General features: G+C 46.0%; 1 protein-coding gene across 1 annotated transcript in view; it reads right to left on the bottom strand.

Moving 5' to 3' along the window:
* Positions 1 to 18280, bottom strand: part of GRAP2 (GRB2 related adaptor protein 2) — a 93093-nt gene that overhangs the window by 38624 nt on the left and 36189 nt on the right. The window lies entirely within an intron of this gene.

Genomic DNA, 18280 nt, shown 5'->3' with positions numbered 1-18280 from the left:
GTCTGTTCGTTAACTCTTTGTATGTTGTCTCCCTGTTAGAGTGAACTCCTCTGAGAACAGGGACTGGTTTTTTTCTTTTCCTTTTTCTGGATCCTAGTGACTGGCACATAGTAGGTGCTTAATAAATGCTTGTTCCCCCTCTCCCCTACTATGACTCCACAGGGTTTTTCTGAGGATTGAAGGAAATACGTTGCAGGCCTTAATGAGGCTGTGTTAATGTTGGCTGCTATAATCATTATTCATGATGTTTAAATGTTGGCTGCCATATTTGCCCCCTGTGGGGGTGGGGCCCCGGCTACAACTGACAAGCCCAGATTTTTTCCTTTGATTGATGTTTTTGGGTCATGAGTTTAATAAACCGATGCCACAGTTTCCTAATGGGGCAGAGCCCGTGGTGTTCACTTTCCTCCAATTTGATAACCATTTAGCGGCCTATGATCACATACAGAGCTCGAGGGAGCCTCAGAGGCCACGACCTCCAAGTCTTTCCTTTTACAGATGAGGAAACTGAGGCTCACAGAGCTGAGATAACTTGCCAAAGTCACGCAGGGGCTGGTGCAGAAGAAGAATTAGAATTTTTTGTCCTGATTCCAAATCCAGCATTCTTTCCACTTAACTGGGCTTTTTACTGCACTTTAAGCATTTTTACAAATATTATCTCATTTTATCTTCATAGTAACCCTGGGAGACTGGAGCTATTAATATCCCCATTTCACAGTTGAGGAAACTGAGGTAGACATAAATGAAGTGATTTGTTTAGGGTCACACAGTTAAGTGTCTGAGGATGGATTTGAACTCATGCCTTCCTGAATTCAGGCACTGAGCCCTGTGCACAATGGTGCCCCCTAGCTTCCTAAGAGAGCACTTTTCTTGAAAAAGCCCTGTCAGTGGGGAGAGATAGGGACTTTTTGTTGTCCAGACCTGAGACATATTCAAACTCCTGGTGTATAAACTCCCTCAGTTAAGCCCAGACCAGCAACTCATCTATAACAGATTCTTTTAGATATTTTTTCTTTGATATTAATCTGCATTGATATATATTTTTTAAATCTTCATTTCCCAATAATCTCTCTCCCTAGAAAACCATCTATGCTTTGTAGCAAAAAATAAAAAAGAAAGGGGTCAGGGGTGGGTGGAGGACATCGGTTCATCAGAACTAATCCTTGATGCAAGCTGACAGTATATGCAATGTTTCACACCCATAGGTTCCCACCTCTACAAAATAAGGGTGGGGTGCATTTTCTTCTTCTTTTCTAGGGCCAGGCTTGGCCATTTTAATTATACAGGGTTCAGTTTTGTATAACTTCTTGCCTAAGAGATGGGTGAATGGGGGGAAATGGAGAGGCAGCTTGGTATAAGAAAGAGAGCAGTGGACTTGGAGTCAGAGCACCTGGGTTCCCATTCTGACTTCAGGCAAATCACTGAAGTTCTCTGAGCCTCAGTTTCCTCATCTGTAAAATGGAGAAAATACTAGTAAGGTGGGGTGTGTGTGTGTGTGTGTGTGTGTGTGTGTGTGTGTGTGTGTGTGTGTAGAGAGAGAGAGAGAGATACACATTTATATTGTTTTTCATTCATTTTCAGTCATGTCTATATAATCCTATTTGTCGTTTTCTTGACAGAGATACTGGAGTGGTTTGCCATTTCCTTTTCCAGCTCATTTTACAGATGAGGAAACTGTGGCAAACAGGGTTAAGTGATTTACTTTTTTGGGGGGGGGAGGCAATTGGGGTTAAGTGACTCTTTGTATGTTGACAAAGAGTTCAAGGTCACACAGCTAGTTAAGTGTCAAGTGTCTGAGGCCGGATTTGAACTCCGGTCCTCCTGAATCCAGGGCCTGTGCTTTATCCACTGCGCCACCTAGCTGCCCCTTAAGTGATTTACTCAGTCACACAGCTAGTAAGTGTATGAGACTGATTTGAACTCAGAAAGATGAGTCTTCTGGATTCCAGGCCCAGCACTGTGCCACCTAGCTGCCATCCACACCCACACCCACACATGTATACACATACACATATACTTACATATGTCTATATAAATAAATTCTATGTGTGTGTATGTCTAGATAGATAGTGTTTTATTAACCTTAATAGTGCTCTAGAAATGCCAGCTATTATTTATCTTATTATTATCCCAGTTCCTCCTTCCTGCCTTTGCTTTTTGGCTGCCCTGTCCTCCCTGTTGTGCTAACAGCTGCTTTCCTCCAAGCAGGCTGGGGAGGTGTCATGGTCAAAGGATGTACTCACCGACCTGATGCTAGGGGAGGGCTTGTGAGAAGGGCTCACTCACTGGTCTATGGTGTCATGAAGAATGGCAGGAAGCATGTAGCTCAAATAATCTGCCAGAAATGATGAATTGCTTAAAGAAAAACAAAGCCAACCATCTCCAAAACTTGTAATTAAAATCACACGTAGAAAAAAGAAGAGAAAAGATGTTCAGTCCTATCTTTTCCTGCCTAGAATCATGGTGATCTAATGACCAGAGACAGGAACAGGAAATGACCGGTGATCTCATTGGTATAGGAATTCCCAAGTGAGGAAACTCCTTCTACTGGTACAGGTAGGCACCTTCTATTATATTTTCATAGGGCTGTTCAATGCATATTGACTAGGAAACTAGTAAGGTCTTATGGTCTTCAAGAATTTCCTGGGAAAGGTAAGTTGACCCTTAGCTAAGTTAAGTTGGCCCTCATTGAGAAGTTAAATGTCTCTCAACCCTCAAAGCAGAAGGAAGAAAGATCTTATAACAGTATAAGAAATGGAAAGACAAACCAACCCAATGATGAGAAAGATGGATGATGGATGGCCTTGGACCTCGATTTCATTGGTGCAGCCCAGGGCACTCTCTCTGTTAATATAGATCAGCACCCCATTCCTTGACTTAGCATCTTTGAGAGCTTCCTAGGGCATTGAGAAGGTGACTTGCCCAACGTTATACAAGTAGAGGTGAGATTTGAATTCATAACTCCCAAAATCCAAGAGCAGTCCCTCCCCCTGCCCCAGATGGGAGCTTCTGATACATGGCTGGAAAAGGCTTACATCAGTAAATGACAATTGGACAAGGTATCAGTTAGGGCTGGGCTTACATTTGTGACAACCATAACCTCTGTGGAAGGCATTCCACCTTGTTTTATTCCAGTCCAGTTCTTCCTGACTTGACCAACTGTGGAAATTTATTTTGATTTGGGGACCCTACCTTTAGGCTGAGATCAGAAAGCCTTAGGCCCTCAGGGTCTCTTCTGTGTGGGAGGTGCTGGTGCCCCTTCCCCTCTGCTTCAGTTTAGCCAAAAAGCCCCGTGGGCTGTATAAGACACCAGGTCAGACAGCTGGGGGAAAAAAATCCCCCAGCTCCCTCCGACCTGAGTGGAGCTATCCTAAAGATCCCGGATAGCCTGTGCTGAAGCATGTGAGGCTGGAGCACACCGCCACCCCCACACACACCAGCCACAGCCCTGGTTGGAGGATTAGCTTGCTCTGTGGGGGTGCAGGAAGCCCCGAGATTTGGGTGGAGAGAAGAAAAGGTATATATAGACCTGGGAGTTAGACGGCAAGGGGTTAGGAGGGATGAGAGAGGCTGAGAAGAAGTTCGGACAAGGAGACAGGGGACGAGACAAACAGTAACGCAGGACTAGGAGCAAGGAGGAAAGGCCGGTGGACAAGATTAAGAGAGGCAGACAAGATTAGAGGGGCAGCAAAGGCAGCAGAGGGCAGACTGATGGAGCAGACAGACAGAAGGTCGGTGAGAGAGAAACACAGGGGTTCAGCGGTGGCAGCAAGGAGAGGAAATTTTGAAGCAGGGGGATTTACAAAGTAAAAGGGTACAGGTGGAGTTAGTGAAAGTAGCTTAGCAAGTGAAAATACCCTGAGGCAACAGGTGGCTAAGGCCCTATTGTATTAAAGAAGTTCCAAGCCCAGCAGGTGGGAAAGAGACGCAGTATCTGACAGCAATGCAGTCAGGTTGTACATTTTATTTCCCTGTATTCTTAATTTTAAATAGTATCTCATAAATAAACTCTGCTTTGATTATTTAGTTAAGAAGCTTCTTAATATTTTGCTTATCAATTTGGGAGTGGAGCAGAGTGGTGGAACTTTATAAACGGCCCATGCAAAGTTAATACCAGTCAGATAGCCAAATAGTCAAGAGTCCCCAGATTAGTCCTCCAGTCAAATTAGCCCCCAAATTAGGCTAGTCATCAAAAATATTCCTACATTTGAATGGCGACCGTGGCAGGACTTACAGCCCAATTATAATTTTCCAAAACTTATCATTTTTCATCCAATGGCCAAGAATTGTCATCTATGTATAATTTTTTAATGGAGAATAATTGCCTATTGCCTGAAGTAAATAAGAAGCCAGCATCAGGGTTAGGATTCAAGTCAGAATCCTCTTACTCTCAACGCTCCTTCCACTAGACTGTGATGTCTCAAAGAAAAATCTCTGTCACAAACAGGGTGTCCTGAAATACTGGATCTGCTAGTGGTTGTTACTTGCTCCTGGACATGGAGCACATGTGGCTAATGTTACATATGCTCACACATTTCTTTTTTCCCTTCTGGTGATAACACAAAAGGTGATTGATGTCTGGATGAAGGAATGCTTGAGATAAAAAACTAATACTTCAGTGGCAGCTAGGTGGCACAGTGGATAAAGCACCAGCCCTGGATTCAGGAGGACCTGAGTTCAAACCTGGCCTCAGACACTTGACATTTAGTAGCTGTGTAACCCTGGGCATGTCACTTAATCCTCATTGCCCTGCAAAAACAAAACAAACAAAACCTGAATACTTTGACTCAACAAACATGTATTAAATACTTGCTGTATGTAAAGCACGGTGCCTAGTGTTAAGGATCTGACACAGAACTAGGGTGGAACAACTTACAATTTGTCTCAGGGTGCCAAATTTAGAGAGTACTTACAGGACTTTGATCTTTTCAGAAGTGTAGAAACAGGATAGAATGCAAACTCCTTGAGAGGAAGATTGTTTCATTTTTTACTTTGTATCTCCAGTGACTATCACACTATCTGGTACAAGGTAGTCATTTTATAAATGCTTATCGAGTGCTTGATTGAAACGACAGAATTTAGCAATGGAATAGACCTAGCTAGCAACAATAATTAGCGAAAATAAGTTACCAGATTGAGGGTGGGACAGTCTATCTCCTCCCTTCACTATTTCTTCCCCTTTCCCAATAGCAGGGTCTTCAGCATCAGCCTTGGACTAGAGTTCCAAGGTTTTTGTCTCCTATAATGGGAGACCTGACCTTATCAACTGAGGGATACATTGTGCAAATTATAGTTATTTCTCTGTAAACAAAACATACACTGCCCTCAGGGTGCTTATAATCTATTGGTGGTGGTGGCAGAGGAGGGAATATACAACATAGAGATTGAGGGGGACCTTTGTCTAGTCCAACCCCCTCAGGTACAGAGATAAGTAATCTGAGAGGGAGAGAGTGCATGAATTTATATTAAGAAGTGGAAAAGCTCAAGATCCTTAGTGGCTCCCTGCTACCTATAACCTGCTATCTATAGCCCTTCACCACCTGGCTCTGGTTATCCTTCCAGTCATTTTATCCATTCTTCCCCTTAATGCACTCGATGGCTCCGCTTTTGCTCTTCCCCTTTTTGGCTCTTAGGATCCCTATCTCCAGTTGAAGTTCAGTTCAGGTGTTACCTTCTACAAGAGACCCTTCCTCCTGCCCCAGGTGCTGGTGCTCCGCTGCTCCCCCAATGAATTCAGTTTTATTTTGTACATAGTTATCTATCTGTCCATGTTGTCTGTGCCCTTTCCCCCTCCCCTGCTCCTCAAGAACAGGGCCATCTTCAACTTTGCCTCTGTACCCCTAGACCCCAGTCCCGTGTCTGGCACAGTAGATGTTTTATAGATGCAGGTGAAGGTGGCAGGCTTGGGAGACAGATGCTCACCATTTTCTGTTATGTTTCAGGCGAGCAAGGTAATCTTTAAGAGAAAGAATAGATTAGCAGTTGAAATGGCTGTATGCCACCGGTAGTAACTCATGAGGGAACAAATGGAATCTCTGTTGGGTTTAGAAAATGCTCTCGGGCATTTGTATGCAGGGGCTGAAAACAATTTTCTAATAAGAAATCTCAGAGGATGATAAATGAGATTTTATGTGGTATGCTTTGAGTTACTTAAAAAAAAAAAAAAACCTGTCCCAAACCCAAAGCCAGGTAAGCCGGGACATGTTAGTATTCTGTATTTAAATGCAGATGCGGAAGATGAAGTACAGCAGGGTTATAAATAATCGAGAAGAGAAGGACCAAATGTTACTTCTCCCTTCGTAATGGCCAACATAATCAACTACTTTGTCAGCCTCCATTCGCTTCCTCTTGATTCATGCAATGTCATTGCGTCTACTGCTCTGGCAGTGGCTTCATGAAAGTCTGGAATGACAGGCAAGGAAGTCAATCAATGCATCACCGTGCATTCATTCAGTGCTTGCTGTGTGCAGGCCCTTGCTAGTTGCTGGGGTTGTTTTGTTGAGTCATTTTTTTCAGTCCTCTCTGACTCTCCATGACCCCATTTGGGGTTTTCTTGGCAAAGATACCGGAGTGGCTTGCCATTTCCTTCTCCAGCTCATTTTACAGTGGAGGAAACCAAGGCAAACAGGGTGAAGTGACTTGCCCAGGATCACATAAATAGTGTGTGAGGTTAGGGGCAGCTAGGTGGCACAGCGGATAAAGCACTGGCCCTGGATTCAGGAGGACCTGAGTTCAAATCTGGCCTCAGACACTTAACACTTACTAGCTGTGTGACCCTGGGCAAGTCACTTAACCCCAATTGCCTCACAAAAAAATAGTGTGTGAGGTCAGATCAGAACTCCAGAAGATGAATCTTCTTGATTCTAGGCCAGTTGCCCTATCCACAGCACCACCTAGCCTCCCACCTCCCAGGCTGTGGGGATGCATACAAGGCTATAGCCAACCATACATATACAAGATAAATATGAGACAAATTCAGGGTCTGTTTTTTAATGAAAAGAGGGTGAGAGTCAAAGGGGATTCGGTCAGCCATCTACCCCACTGTGGTAAACAACCAGGTAGACATGGTCAGGGAGCCATTTGAGTGATCATTTTGGGAGGAGGTGCTAGTAGCTGGTGGGAATCTCACTGCTTTGGACATGCACTAGGGACATCCCCATGTGACAGTGTGGCCCAGTGGAGAGAGTGTGGCCATGGCCTGTCATCTGAGGTATTCGTTATGGAGGGGTTCTGCTCTTTGCTGCAGGGGGACCACAAGGCAAAGGGGCAGGTGGGGTCTGTGGTCACCACAAAGAGGAAGGAAGGAAAGTGTCCTCTCTTGGGGTGCAAGAGCACCCCCAGGTGTTGGTTTCCTGGCTCACATAATTATTTAGCTCTATATGTTTGTGTCCAGGTTCGCCAACAACATTAGCAGTGCTTTGGGGGCCGGGTCAGTGTTCGATACCTGTTAAGAATCACTGCAGCCACTACCATCCGAGTGCCTTGCACACAGCTGGTGATCAGGATAGACTGAGGATGAGGGTGTGACGGTTACAAGGAAGCCAAGAGGCACGTGAGGGTAGTGTGAGGGGCTATCAGGTCAAAGGAGGGTTTTTTGTTGTTGTTCAGGATGGGAGAGCAGAAAGACTGGCTGCACTCAGGAAAGATCTAGGTTCAGACACCACTTCTGACACTATTATTATGACCTGGGGAAGTTTTTTCCCTTCTTCCTGATCTGCCAAATGTGCATAATCACAGTCATGGAACAAGCGGCACAGCACAGCCAATGGAGAACTGACCTTGGAGTCAGGAAGGCTGGGCAAGGAACTTCACCTCTCAGTGACCAGGCAGCTCCAAGGCTAGTCTCTAGGGGGGAAGAAAGGCCTAAGGGAAGGGGTGTTTTAGTCTGGAAAGTGGCAGGGATGGTGAGTAGGGCCATGGGAGAGCAGATGGACGCATTCCTTCCAGGAGCAAAGGCAAAGTTGATCAATCATGGTCCCAGGCCTGGAGGAGGGGAGGGGATGCCTCAGGTGACAAGAAGATTGGCAGGGAGGTTCTGAAGTTGTCCAGAAAATGACCCAAAGTAGGAAGACCTCACACATCATTTTACAGATGAGTAAACTGAGGCCCAGGGAGCAGAAGTGACTTTCTCAAGGAGTCAAGATTGGAACCCAGATCCTCTGAGTTTAAACACTGCCTTTCAACACCTGAGGTTGGGAATGGGTGGGTGTGGATAGGTATGAATGCCTAGAACAGTCTCTCCTCTCCTGCATGGACTTCCCTTCATTCTCTCCATCCTCTTTCACTCCCCTTCCCCTTCTCCCATGAGCTTGCTTTTCGGGGGATCGAGTGGGGAATGGTCTTGGGAAACGCTTCATTTCTCTCCTCCCACGACAAGCCCTTCTGGTAATGAGGGTTATTCCTTGGGGCTCTCCCCTGATCACAGTCAATTCCAGGGGTCACAGAGCTCCTGGCAGCCCTGCTTCCCGAGAATTAGAATCCTTCGTGTTTCTAACCACACGCCCATCACGTTGCTTCCCAAGCTAATTTTTACATTTTATATTGAGGGGCTAAAAAGGAGTCCCTCTATTTTTCCTTATTCAAGAAGGGGTTCTTTTTTATCTTCAGATTTGGTGTGTGTTGTTTTCAGTCATGTCTGACTCTTTATGACCCCACAGATACTGGAGTGGTTTGCCATTTCCTTCTCTGGCTCATTTTTTTTTTTTTTTTTTTTTTTTTTTTTTTAGTGAGGCAGTTGGGGTTAAGTGACTTGCCCAGGGTAACACAGCTAGTAAATGTTAAGTGTCTGAGGCTGGATTTGAACTCAGGTACTCCTGACTCCAGGGCTGGTGCTCTATCCACTGCGCCATCTAGCTGCCCCTTCTCTGGCTCATTTTAAAGAAGAGGAAACTGAAGCAAATAGGGTCAAGTGACTTGTCCAGGGTCATACAGCCAGTAAATGTCTGAGGCAGGATTGGAACCCAGGTCTTCCTGGGTTCAAGTCCAACGGTCTGTGCACCACACCATGCCTGCACAGAGGCTTACATTCTACAAGTGAGGTGCACATTCTCAGCTAAATAAAGATAGGATTGGGGGCAGCTAGGTGGTGCAGTGGATAGAGCACTGGCCCTGGATTCAGGAGGACCTGAGTTCAAATCCAGCCTCAGACACTTGACACTTACTAGCTGTGTGACCCTGGGCAAGTCACTTAACCCCATTTGCCTCCCCCTCCCCCCAAATAAAGATAGGATTACAGTGATGGGTGGGGAGGGGAAACCCACGAAAGGCTTCTTGGAGGAGGTGATCCTCTAGCTAAGCCTCAAAGGGAGTTTGGGTTCCAAGAGGCAGAAGTGAAGAGAGCACTCCAGGCAGAGAGCACAGCCTGTGCAAAAACATGGAGGGAGGAGATGGGATGACAGATGGGGGAATAGCAAATAGACCATGCTGGCATAGGGAGGAACTAGCACACATTTAATTTGGAAAAATAGGCTGTGGTGAGATCGGGAAGGATCTACATGCCCACCAGAGGGGTGTCCTAACAATCTAGAGGATGAGGGACTGGGAGTTGGTGGTCCCCCAGGTGGGTTTCTAGGATCGCAGCAACCCGTGGCCACGGCACTTATCTCACACATTTTCCAAGTTCCAAGAGCACTGGCTTCCCCAGGGGCTCTGAACATGCGGCGTGTGTCCCACTCAAGTCGGCCTGAGCATTAGCTGTGGGCAGGCTCACTCCAACCTGCTCTGGCCTTGGAGCATCATTGAAGGGAGGCAGCCTCCACCAGCCCCAGCCTCCCCTCTCTCCAAGATCCCAGCCTCCGGTAGGCCACTTCTGAAGGGCAGAAATGCCCTCCCCATTTTAGTCAAGCTGAGCATGAATCTGCACTCTCTCCCCACAGGCTCCTTCTTATTGGTGCTCAGGGGCAAGAACCCCGCGTTCTCATCATCCAAGTGGCCCTAGCTCGTTCTCACTTCACACATTCTAAGTGCTGCTACCCACACAATTGAGTCTCTCAGCAGCTACTCCACCACAGTCTGCCCACAGGGCTGCTTTGACAAATATTCTAGGAACTGATGTTCCCTCCTCTGTGGCTGGGAAGGGGCCTAAGCCCCTTCTTTATAGCTCCAAGATGGGAGTGGGCCTAGGGGAGGCAGTCAACAACAGCATCACCCATGAGGTCCCTCCTGGTTTCTCCATCCCGAGGACCATGGATGCTTTGTGAGAGGCAGCATCACATGGTAGCTAGATTATTAGGCCTGGGTTAAAAATACTGCCTCAGACACTTACTGGCTGTGTGACTCTGGGTAAGTCACTTACCATCTCTGGTCTCAGTTTCCCCATTTGTAAAATGACCCCTAAAGGCCCTTCTGCCTCTAAATCTTTGAATCTGTGGTTTACAAAGCATTACAACAACAGGCCAAGGGGCAGCTAGGTGGTGCAGTGGATAGAGCACCGGCCCGGAGTCAGGAGTACCTGGGTTCAAATCCAACCTCAGACACTTAACACTTACTAGCTGTGTGACCCTGGGCAATTGCCTCACCAAAAACAACAAACAAACAAACAAAGCCAAAACCAAACCCCACCCCCCCAAAACCAAAAAACAGGCCAAGATCAGATCGATTGCACAGACAGCTCCATTACACTAATGGAATTTCTGAAGGAATAATAATTATCTAGCCACTCATCCAATGTTCGTTGACCTCCTTCTATTTGCAAGGGGGAAATGCCAGTTGCTACCAAGAATAAGAAGATGAAGGAGGTTCCGTCTCAGAAGAACGGAGTTCAAACCCTGACTGTACTTGCTACCTGGAAAAACAGGGCAATTCACTTAATCTCCACGGGCCTGAGTTTCTTCATAGGTAAAATAAGCGGTTGAACTAGATGGCCTGTGAGGTCCATTCTGGCCCTAGCCCAAGGCTCCCATGATTGCGTGACTTTGCATAAGTCACTTCCTTCTGGCCTCCATGTTTCCTGTAAAGTGAGAATGTTAAACAAAAGATAACCTCTTTGGTCCTCCGCGGCTCCAGATTTGTGGTCTTGTGATACACAGAGGAGCCTCTGCATGAACACATGGCAGAATGTGAGGTACAAGGGGAGTCTGATTTCACGGAGTGGTGACTCATGGGACCAGGCAGCCCCTCTCTCCAGTCTCCTTTTCAGACACCAAGCAATAGAGACCCAAAGGTGAATTAAGTGTGAGTGTGTGTGTGTGCGTGTGCGTGCGCACATGCACGTGCGCCTGCCTGCCTGTCCTTCAAAAGCAAAACCCAACAGACTGAAAGCAGAGGATCTGCACGGCTTCAGAGAAATGAAAACCAACAAAAGAAAATCGAGGCTGGGGTTGGAAGGAAACCTGCCGGTTCCCATGCCCGTGGGGGTGGGGCCTGTGGTGAATCACCGGTGGCAGGTGCCTGAGTGTGGGATGCCTTTGGTGCAATCAGAAGCACATCTTCCATCTCTCTGTGTATGCAACTGTCAGAAGACCAACCATCAAACCCGTACAAGTACCCACGATCCTGTCTGTTTCCAAAGATTGCCCCCACCACACTCTCTTTTCTTCCATCTCTCCCTACTGCCTACAAACATGCTCATGTCTCCCTCATCCTCAAAAACTAGACACACCTGTCCTCTCTAGCTATCATCCCCTATTCTCCCCTCTCCTTCTCAGCAGAAGATCCAGGTCTAGTCCATACCTGGCAGGGAGTGGATAGAGCGCTGAGTTCAAATCTGTTCTCAGACACTTCAAGTTCTGAATCTTTGAACCCGTGATCTAGAAAGCATTAAAACAATGGGCCAAGAGGAGATCAGTTGCATGGGCAGCTCCACTAAAACCATTAAACTAATGGAATTTCTAAAGTAATAAGAGTCATCTAATGCTTACTGAACTTGCGACCCTGGGCAAGTCATTCAACCTATTTGCCTCGGTTTCTTCATCCGTAAAATAGGGGGTTTATCCTTAGGACAAGATTGTTGTGAGGATCAAATGTTACAGATATATTTAAATCTTGAATAATATTTTTCCAATTAAATGTAAAAACAATTTTTACCATCTGGCTTTTAAAAAAGTTTTGAATTCCAAATCGAGATAATATTTGTGCTTAGTACCGTGCCCGTTGCATAGTAGGTGCTATATAAAAATGCTTATTCTCTCCTTCCTCTCCTTATACCTTGACTTCCTCCCCTCTTACCCAGTTCTAAATTCTCTGCAGTCTGGCTTCTGACTTCATCTCTCAACTAAAATCGACATCTCTGAAGTCTCCAATGAATGACTAAATTGATAAGTCCTTTGATAATGTCTTTTCCTAGTTTTCATCCTGTCTTCTCCAAAATATTCCATGATGTTCCACTCTCTTGGCTTTCCTCCTTCTCATCTGACCAGTCTTCAGCTCCTTTGCTGGATCTCCATCCATGTTGCACCTACTAATCATGCATATCCCCTGAGGCTCTCTCCTGGATCCCCTTTTCTCTCCACACTCTCTCTTGGAGATTTCCTGGGCTCCAACGGGTTCAACTACCATCTCTCTGCAGTTGACTCTCAGACCTGGATATCTAGCCTCAGTTTGTCTCCTGAGCTCCAGGCCAGAATTAGGAACTGCCCAGTGCTTACCACAGTGCCTGCTGCATGAGGGGTGCTTACTGAATGCTTTGTTGACTGTCATTTTGAACTGCATCTCCTTTAGGCATCTCAGCCTCAAAATGCCCAAAACAGAACTCATTATCTTTCCTCCTAAACTTAGCCTACTTCTCAGCTTCTCGATATCTGTCAAGGGCACCCCCCCATCCTCCCTGGAATCCAGATTTGCAACCTCACATTTTTGAAATTGGAGAGTCCGTGGAAGGGAGAAAGTCCAAGAAGGCAGAGAAGGCAGGTTATAAAAAGCTTTAAATGGCAAACAGAGGATTTTCTATTTGATCCTGTAGGTTAGTGGCATCAAACCCAAATAGAAACGGGGGCCGCTAGAGCCACACGTAAGGATCCCTCTGGGCTGTATATTGACTTAACTTCAAAATGTAATATTAGGGGGCAGCTAGGTGGTGCCGTGGATAGAGCACCGGCCCTGGATTCAGGAGGACCTGAGTTCAAATCTGGCCTCAGACACTTGGCACTTACTAAGCTGTGTGACCCTGGGAAAGCCACTTAACCTTCATTGCCCCGCAAAAAGTAATATTATCTATGCTTTATTGTATTTTTATTTAGTTTAGTATTTAGTATTCTGTTAAGTATCTCCCAAATACACTGGAATCTGGCTCTGGGGACACTGGTAGTGTGGAGGGTCCTGTGTGGCTCATGGGCCATGAGTTGAACACGTCTGCCAGAGGCGGTAGGGAGTCCCTGGAGGGGGACATGGCCAGATAACTCCTCCTGCTCTGGTTGCAATGCTCACATCCCCCCACAGAACATGCCCTCACTTCTCCTAACTCTGGAGTTGTCTTTGTTATTCTTGAGGAGCCGAACCCGAAAGTGAGAGGTGCCTTCTCTTGAAGATGTGAGGATGGGTGCAGCCCAAGACAGGGAGGGCTCTGGAGCCACAAGAAAGAGAGGAGGCCTCTTGCGGGGGCAGCCTCAGAGGAAGGAGGCCTTCTTTTGTTCTGCCTCCCTGGAACAGAATAAAGATGGCAAAGGGGGACAGCTCCAGAGACACCCAGGCTGCTCCCTGCAAACACACCTCGACCAAAGGGTTTCCCTCCTCCATTTCTTGGCTTTGGTTAGAGACAGACTCTCAAATCAGAAGCCAAATCGAACCTGGAACAGGCTCCATTTTGCCTCCCAGGCCATGAGGGAGATGCTGGATGGGGCCCCCTTTCAGCTTGGTTTCAGCCTGAAAAATCCCCTCCTGCTGTTAGTAAAGACATTGTATTTACCTGTCCTCTGCACCTAACTCCCAGGCAGATACTCCTATGGAGGTGCCACAGTGAGATTAATCTGTGACCAACCCTGGTAAATGATGGGGATGCCCTCGACATGATGGAACTTGACCTATCATCCCACATCCTCTGCTAGCCCTCGTCCCAGATAAGCTAAGGGAAGGCAGTGTGGTCAATGGGACAAAAACTCAAAGAACCCACCCATCTAGACAGCAGTTGTTTCTTAGTTGCTTGCACTTCATGGGAATGAGTGAAAGGGAGATGGGCCAAGGGACACAAGGCCTCTTCAGGTAATATACATCCAGGCCCTGTGTCACAAGGACGACTGGGCAGCCCCTGGACAAATGTCAATGGTTGCTTTCAAGCGGCTCAGCCATTCTTTGGGCCAGATTCTGCCTTCATTTACCATCAAGGATGGTCATTTTCCCCTGCCCCCACCTCAGGCCTCAGTTTTCCTTTCTAATTATATACACTGGATGAAGATAGCCAGATAAGGTACCGAGTAGACACCTTTCATCAGGGCTTTGAAGCTTCCTGGTCTGCTCATGATAGACAGCTCAAGCCAGCCCCACTTACAATACACCAGGATATCAAAGCCAGCTCCCCTGAGCTGTGCATGGTGACAGATTTTCCAAGCTACCCCTAAAGAACCAGCCTTTGGGAAATCCAATCTGGGGGGGAACATCCTGGGAAGCCAGTGTCTTCTGCCCTGAGCACGGCACTCGGCACATAGTAGGTGCTTATAAAATGTTTGTTGAGTTGGTTTGATTCTCCCCACATAAAAAAGTTTTTAAATAGGAAAGCAAAAGGGGCATGGTGGTACATGCCTGTAATCCCTACTGACAATGGTGGATTACTTGGGCTCATGAATTATGAGGCTACAGCAGGCTGAAGCTGATGGGGTGTCTGCACTAAAGTGTGCATCATCAACCAGTCCAGCCCAGGTTGGCAACAGAACAATCCAAATGTTCCATGCCAATCAGCATGGGGATTAGACCCGCATAAGGCCACTGCACATTGCAGCCTGGATGAGATGGGGAGATTGAGTCTCAAAAGTAAAAAAGGAGAGCAAGGCAACCCCCCTTTTCACCCTATTTTCTAGGAGAATTTTCTATTTTTTTCCTTAGGATGAGGACTCATGGAGCTAACTGTGCCTCATTTTTGGTTCCTCATTCTTCTTGATTGGTCAGTGTATTTGTATATACTGATGAGGGGAAATCTGACTTTCAGGACTGGGGTACCTCCCATGAGGCTCAACTTGAACTCTGGTCTATTCATACTATATCTGGGTAGTGATGGGACCATAATAAATAGATAGGCAGGATGGTAGATAGATAGATGGGGAGATGGATAGATAAATAGGCAGATGGAGAGATGATAGATAGATAAATGGATAGACAGCACATTCATTAAAACTTTACAATATGCCAGGCAAAGTTTATAATTTATGTGGAATCAATCTCTAAAAATTAATTTTGGATTCTAAACTGTTTTTTCCCTTTTCATACCAACCACCACCATCACAAAACTTGGTGAGAGAAGGCCATTTTGGAAAGAGGAATGTGAAACATCTTTTTCCCCCACAACTGGCAAGAATCATCTCCTCCTTGCTTCTTTAGCCCTTCACATTCATTCAGGAATGAGTGACAGCTCCCTTCAAAGGGAGCACATGTGAAGTCTCCCAGATGCTAAATGCGTGGGGAGGGGAATGATTGACGACAGGAGCTGATGGGAACGGAAAGTAGCAATGGTTTAAAGTCTCACAATTACCGCTGAGCGCCTGTGACAATTTCATTCCTGACTCCCAATGTGCAGCCAGCATTGTGGCGATGCCAGGGGTCATTTACAAAAGAGAAACTGGCATGAGTCCAATGAGGAAGAATTACTCCGTCACTGATACTGAAGCTTGAGGGGAGCTAGCCCTGCCAAGCCACAGGCTGGTGTAGCGTTTGTAACGAACTGTGTTGTCGGACCACCCTCTGGGCCGGCTGGGGTTTGTCTAGAGATACGACTATGAGGAAACCAGGGAGAAAAATGGCTTTTCAAATCAGTTTAACCGCAGACTCACTTTTGCAAATTGGAGTTGCCAGCAAAAGCTGGTCTTACTGCAGCCTTCTTCCTCCCTATCTCTTTTCTTTACTGAAAAATACAGGAAACCCAGCAACCCAGCAGATGTTTATTAAGGGAATTCTATATTTGGCTTTCTTCCATGTATAATATTCCATCTCCTGCCTGGGCCTTTGCACAGGTGGTTTCCACATCTGGAATACAATCTTTTTTCTCCCTTCTGCCTCCTAGAATTTCTTGTTTCCCTCAAGTTCAAGGGCTGCTTCTTATATGGGGCCTTCCCCCAACCCTCCCAGTTATTAACCTTCTCTCCCTTTTGAAATGACTAATTTTGAACATGTTCTATGTATGCTTATGTGGATACAACTGCACCATCCCCTTCTCTCCACCCCTATCTTTGCTTATGGGCTTATTTCTTTGTGCTAAGTTTCCTCCAGATTCAAAAGCAGTCTAGTGGGTATGGATAAGCTTGAAAATTACCCCAAATGCAAAGCGCTCGCTCGTGCTCTCTCTCTCTCTCTCTCTCTCTCTCTCTCTCTCTCTCTCTCTCTCTCTCTCTCTCTCATCTTAATCTCAGACTGCACTTGTGGGCTTGGACACCAGTCCTTGTTAATTGCCATGTATTTTTTTTTTGTGAGGCAATTGGGGTTAAGTGACTTGCACAGGGTCACACAGCTAGTAAGTGTTAAGTGTCCGAGGCCGGATTTGAACTCAGGTTCTCCTGACTCCAGGGCCAGTGCTCTATCCACTGCCCACCTAGCTGCCCTGGTTGCCATGTATTTTAATAGCAGTATAAGTTGAAGTTCTAATGGGGACACATTTGGCTATATGACCCTGGGTAAGTCACTTGCCTCTCAGTGCCCCCAGGAAATCCTCTAAAACCAAGTTACAGAACAGATGTTAAGACAGAGTTTTCTCCCAGGAGTTTTCTCTACAAATTAAATCCATTTCTAGTCTTTATAAAAATACAGATACATTTTTAAATGAGGAATAGCAGGCTGCAATGTGATTTCCAGTTTGGAGGGAGGGGACTTGGTTCTTTCTTGCTTCCTCTTCCCTACCCTTTTTTCTCCAATGGGAAGAAACATAGCCAAACAGGTAAAAGAGATAGGGAATTTCCCCAAGCAGAGCTCAAGGGAAGAAGAAGCAAAGCAGCCCTGGTGTACTATAACCTGCTCTAATCAGGTTCAGGAAAGTTGATCGTTAAATTTTCAGTGTGAGCATTTACACTTTGAAAATTGACAAATGGTACAGATGAAGGCTCAATTTATTGTTTTATTTATTATCTAGACTTTTAAAAGTGATAGAGGAAAGTTAATAATGAAGATTAGATTTAAAAATGTGTTGAGAGTCCTTTCCATTCCCCCCCCTCCACCATAGACCTGGTTATAAAATATTTACCTGCACATTATTGGCCTGTGGTCTGAACTCTTATCTCACCAATGATTTGTCTGCTACTTTGGCCCAATCTGTTCTTTGCTTTCACCTCCTGTGTCCAGTGGGTTCTTAGCTCTTGCTCTAGTCTGGTTAGCCCTTTAGTGGTGGGAGGACTAGGTACCCATCCCAAACTTGCAGCACTGCTTGGCTGGAGAAGCATGATAACAGGCATAGTCCTCCCTCTAGCTTTCTTCCATCTCCTTTTAGGTCTTCTCCCCTAAAGGATGTTCTTTCAGTCAAAAGGCCCCAGAACCTAGGGAAATTTCAGGGTTATGTGAGTACACCCCCACACACATCCTCCATCCCAAAGTTTCCATGGCAACATTTCTGGAGGGAGGGGCAGTCTACACCTGGGCTGTGATTGTCTGCATACATTTTGTTTCACCCTCCCCTCCCAGCAAAATGGCAGCTCCTCGAAGTCAGTTTCAGTCTTTGTAGCTCTAGGAGTCAAATTGAATTGGAGGGCTTACCACACTAATGAGGGTGAAGACAAATGAAAGATACATAGGAGTGGCCTGGCCAAGGCCTACAGGGGCCTGAGTTTGGGAGCTTGGCCTCATTGGCCTTAGCTAGTCAGAGGAGGGATGGTGAGGAACCCAAGAATTAGACTTTCATGAGAAATGTCTTTGTATATCCTAAGTCTTGAGAGGATTGCTTAGAAAGGTCAATGGAAACATCAAGAATCTGAGTAAAAGGCCTCCTGAGGAATTCAGATTATTTGTCCTGGAGGAGATGGCTATAAAGTGATTTAACGATCCCTTGGGAAATGGGCTGTCTCAGCGCCCAGATGGCTTCTTTAGCTTTACAAAACACAGAATGAGAGGAAGGAGCCTTGCATGTCAACAAGAAAGATTGAAATTAGACACAAGGATACCAGCATGGCTTTAATTCTTGAATCAATCTTTCACCAAGCACTATCCTAGGTGCCGGGAA

Source organism: Dromiciops gliroides, chromosome 5 (genome assembly GCF_019393635.1).
Source record: "Dromiciops gliroides isolate mDroGli1 chromosome 5, mDroGli1.pri, whole genome shotgun sequence".
NCBI lineage: Eukaryota > Metazoa > Chordata > Mammalia > Microbiotheria > Microbiotheriidae > Dromiciops > Dromiciops gliroides.
The sequence above is the reverse complement of the archived record's forward strand: the minus strand, read 5'-3'. Positions and strand labels throughout refer to the sequence as shown.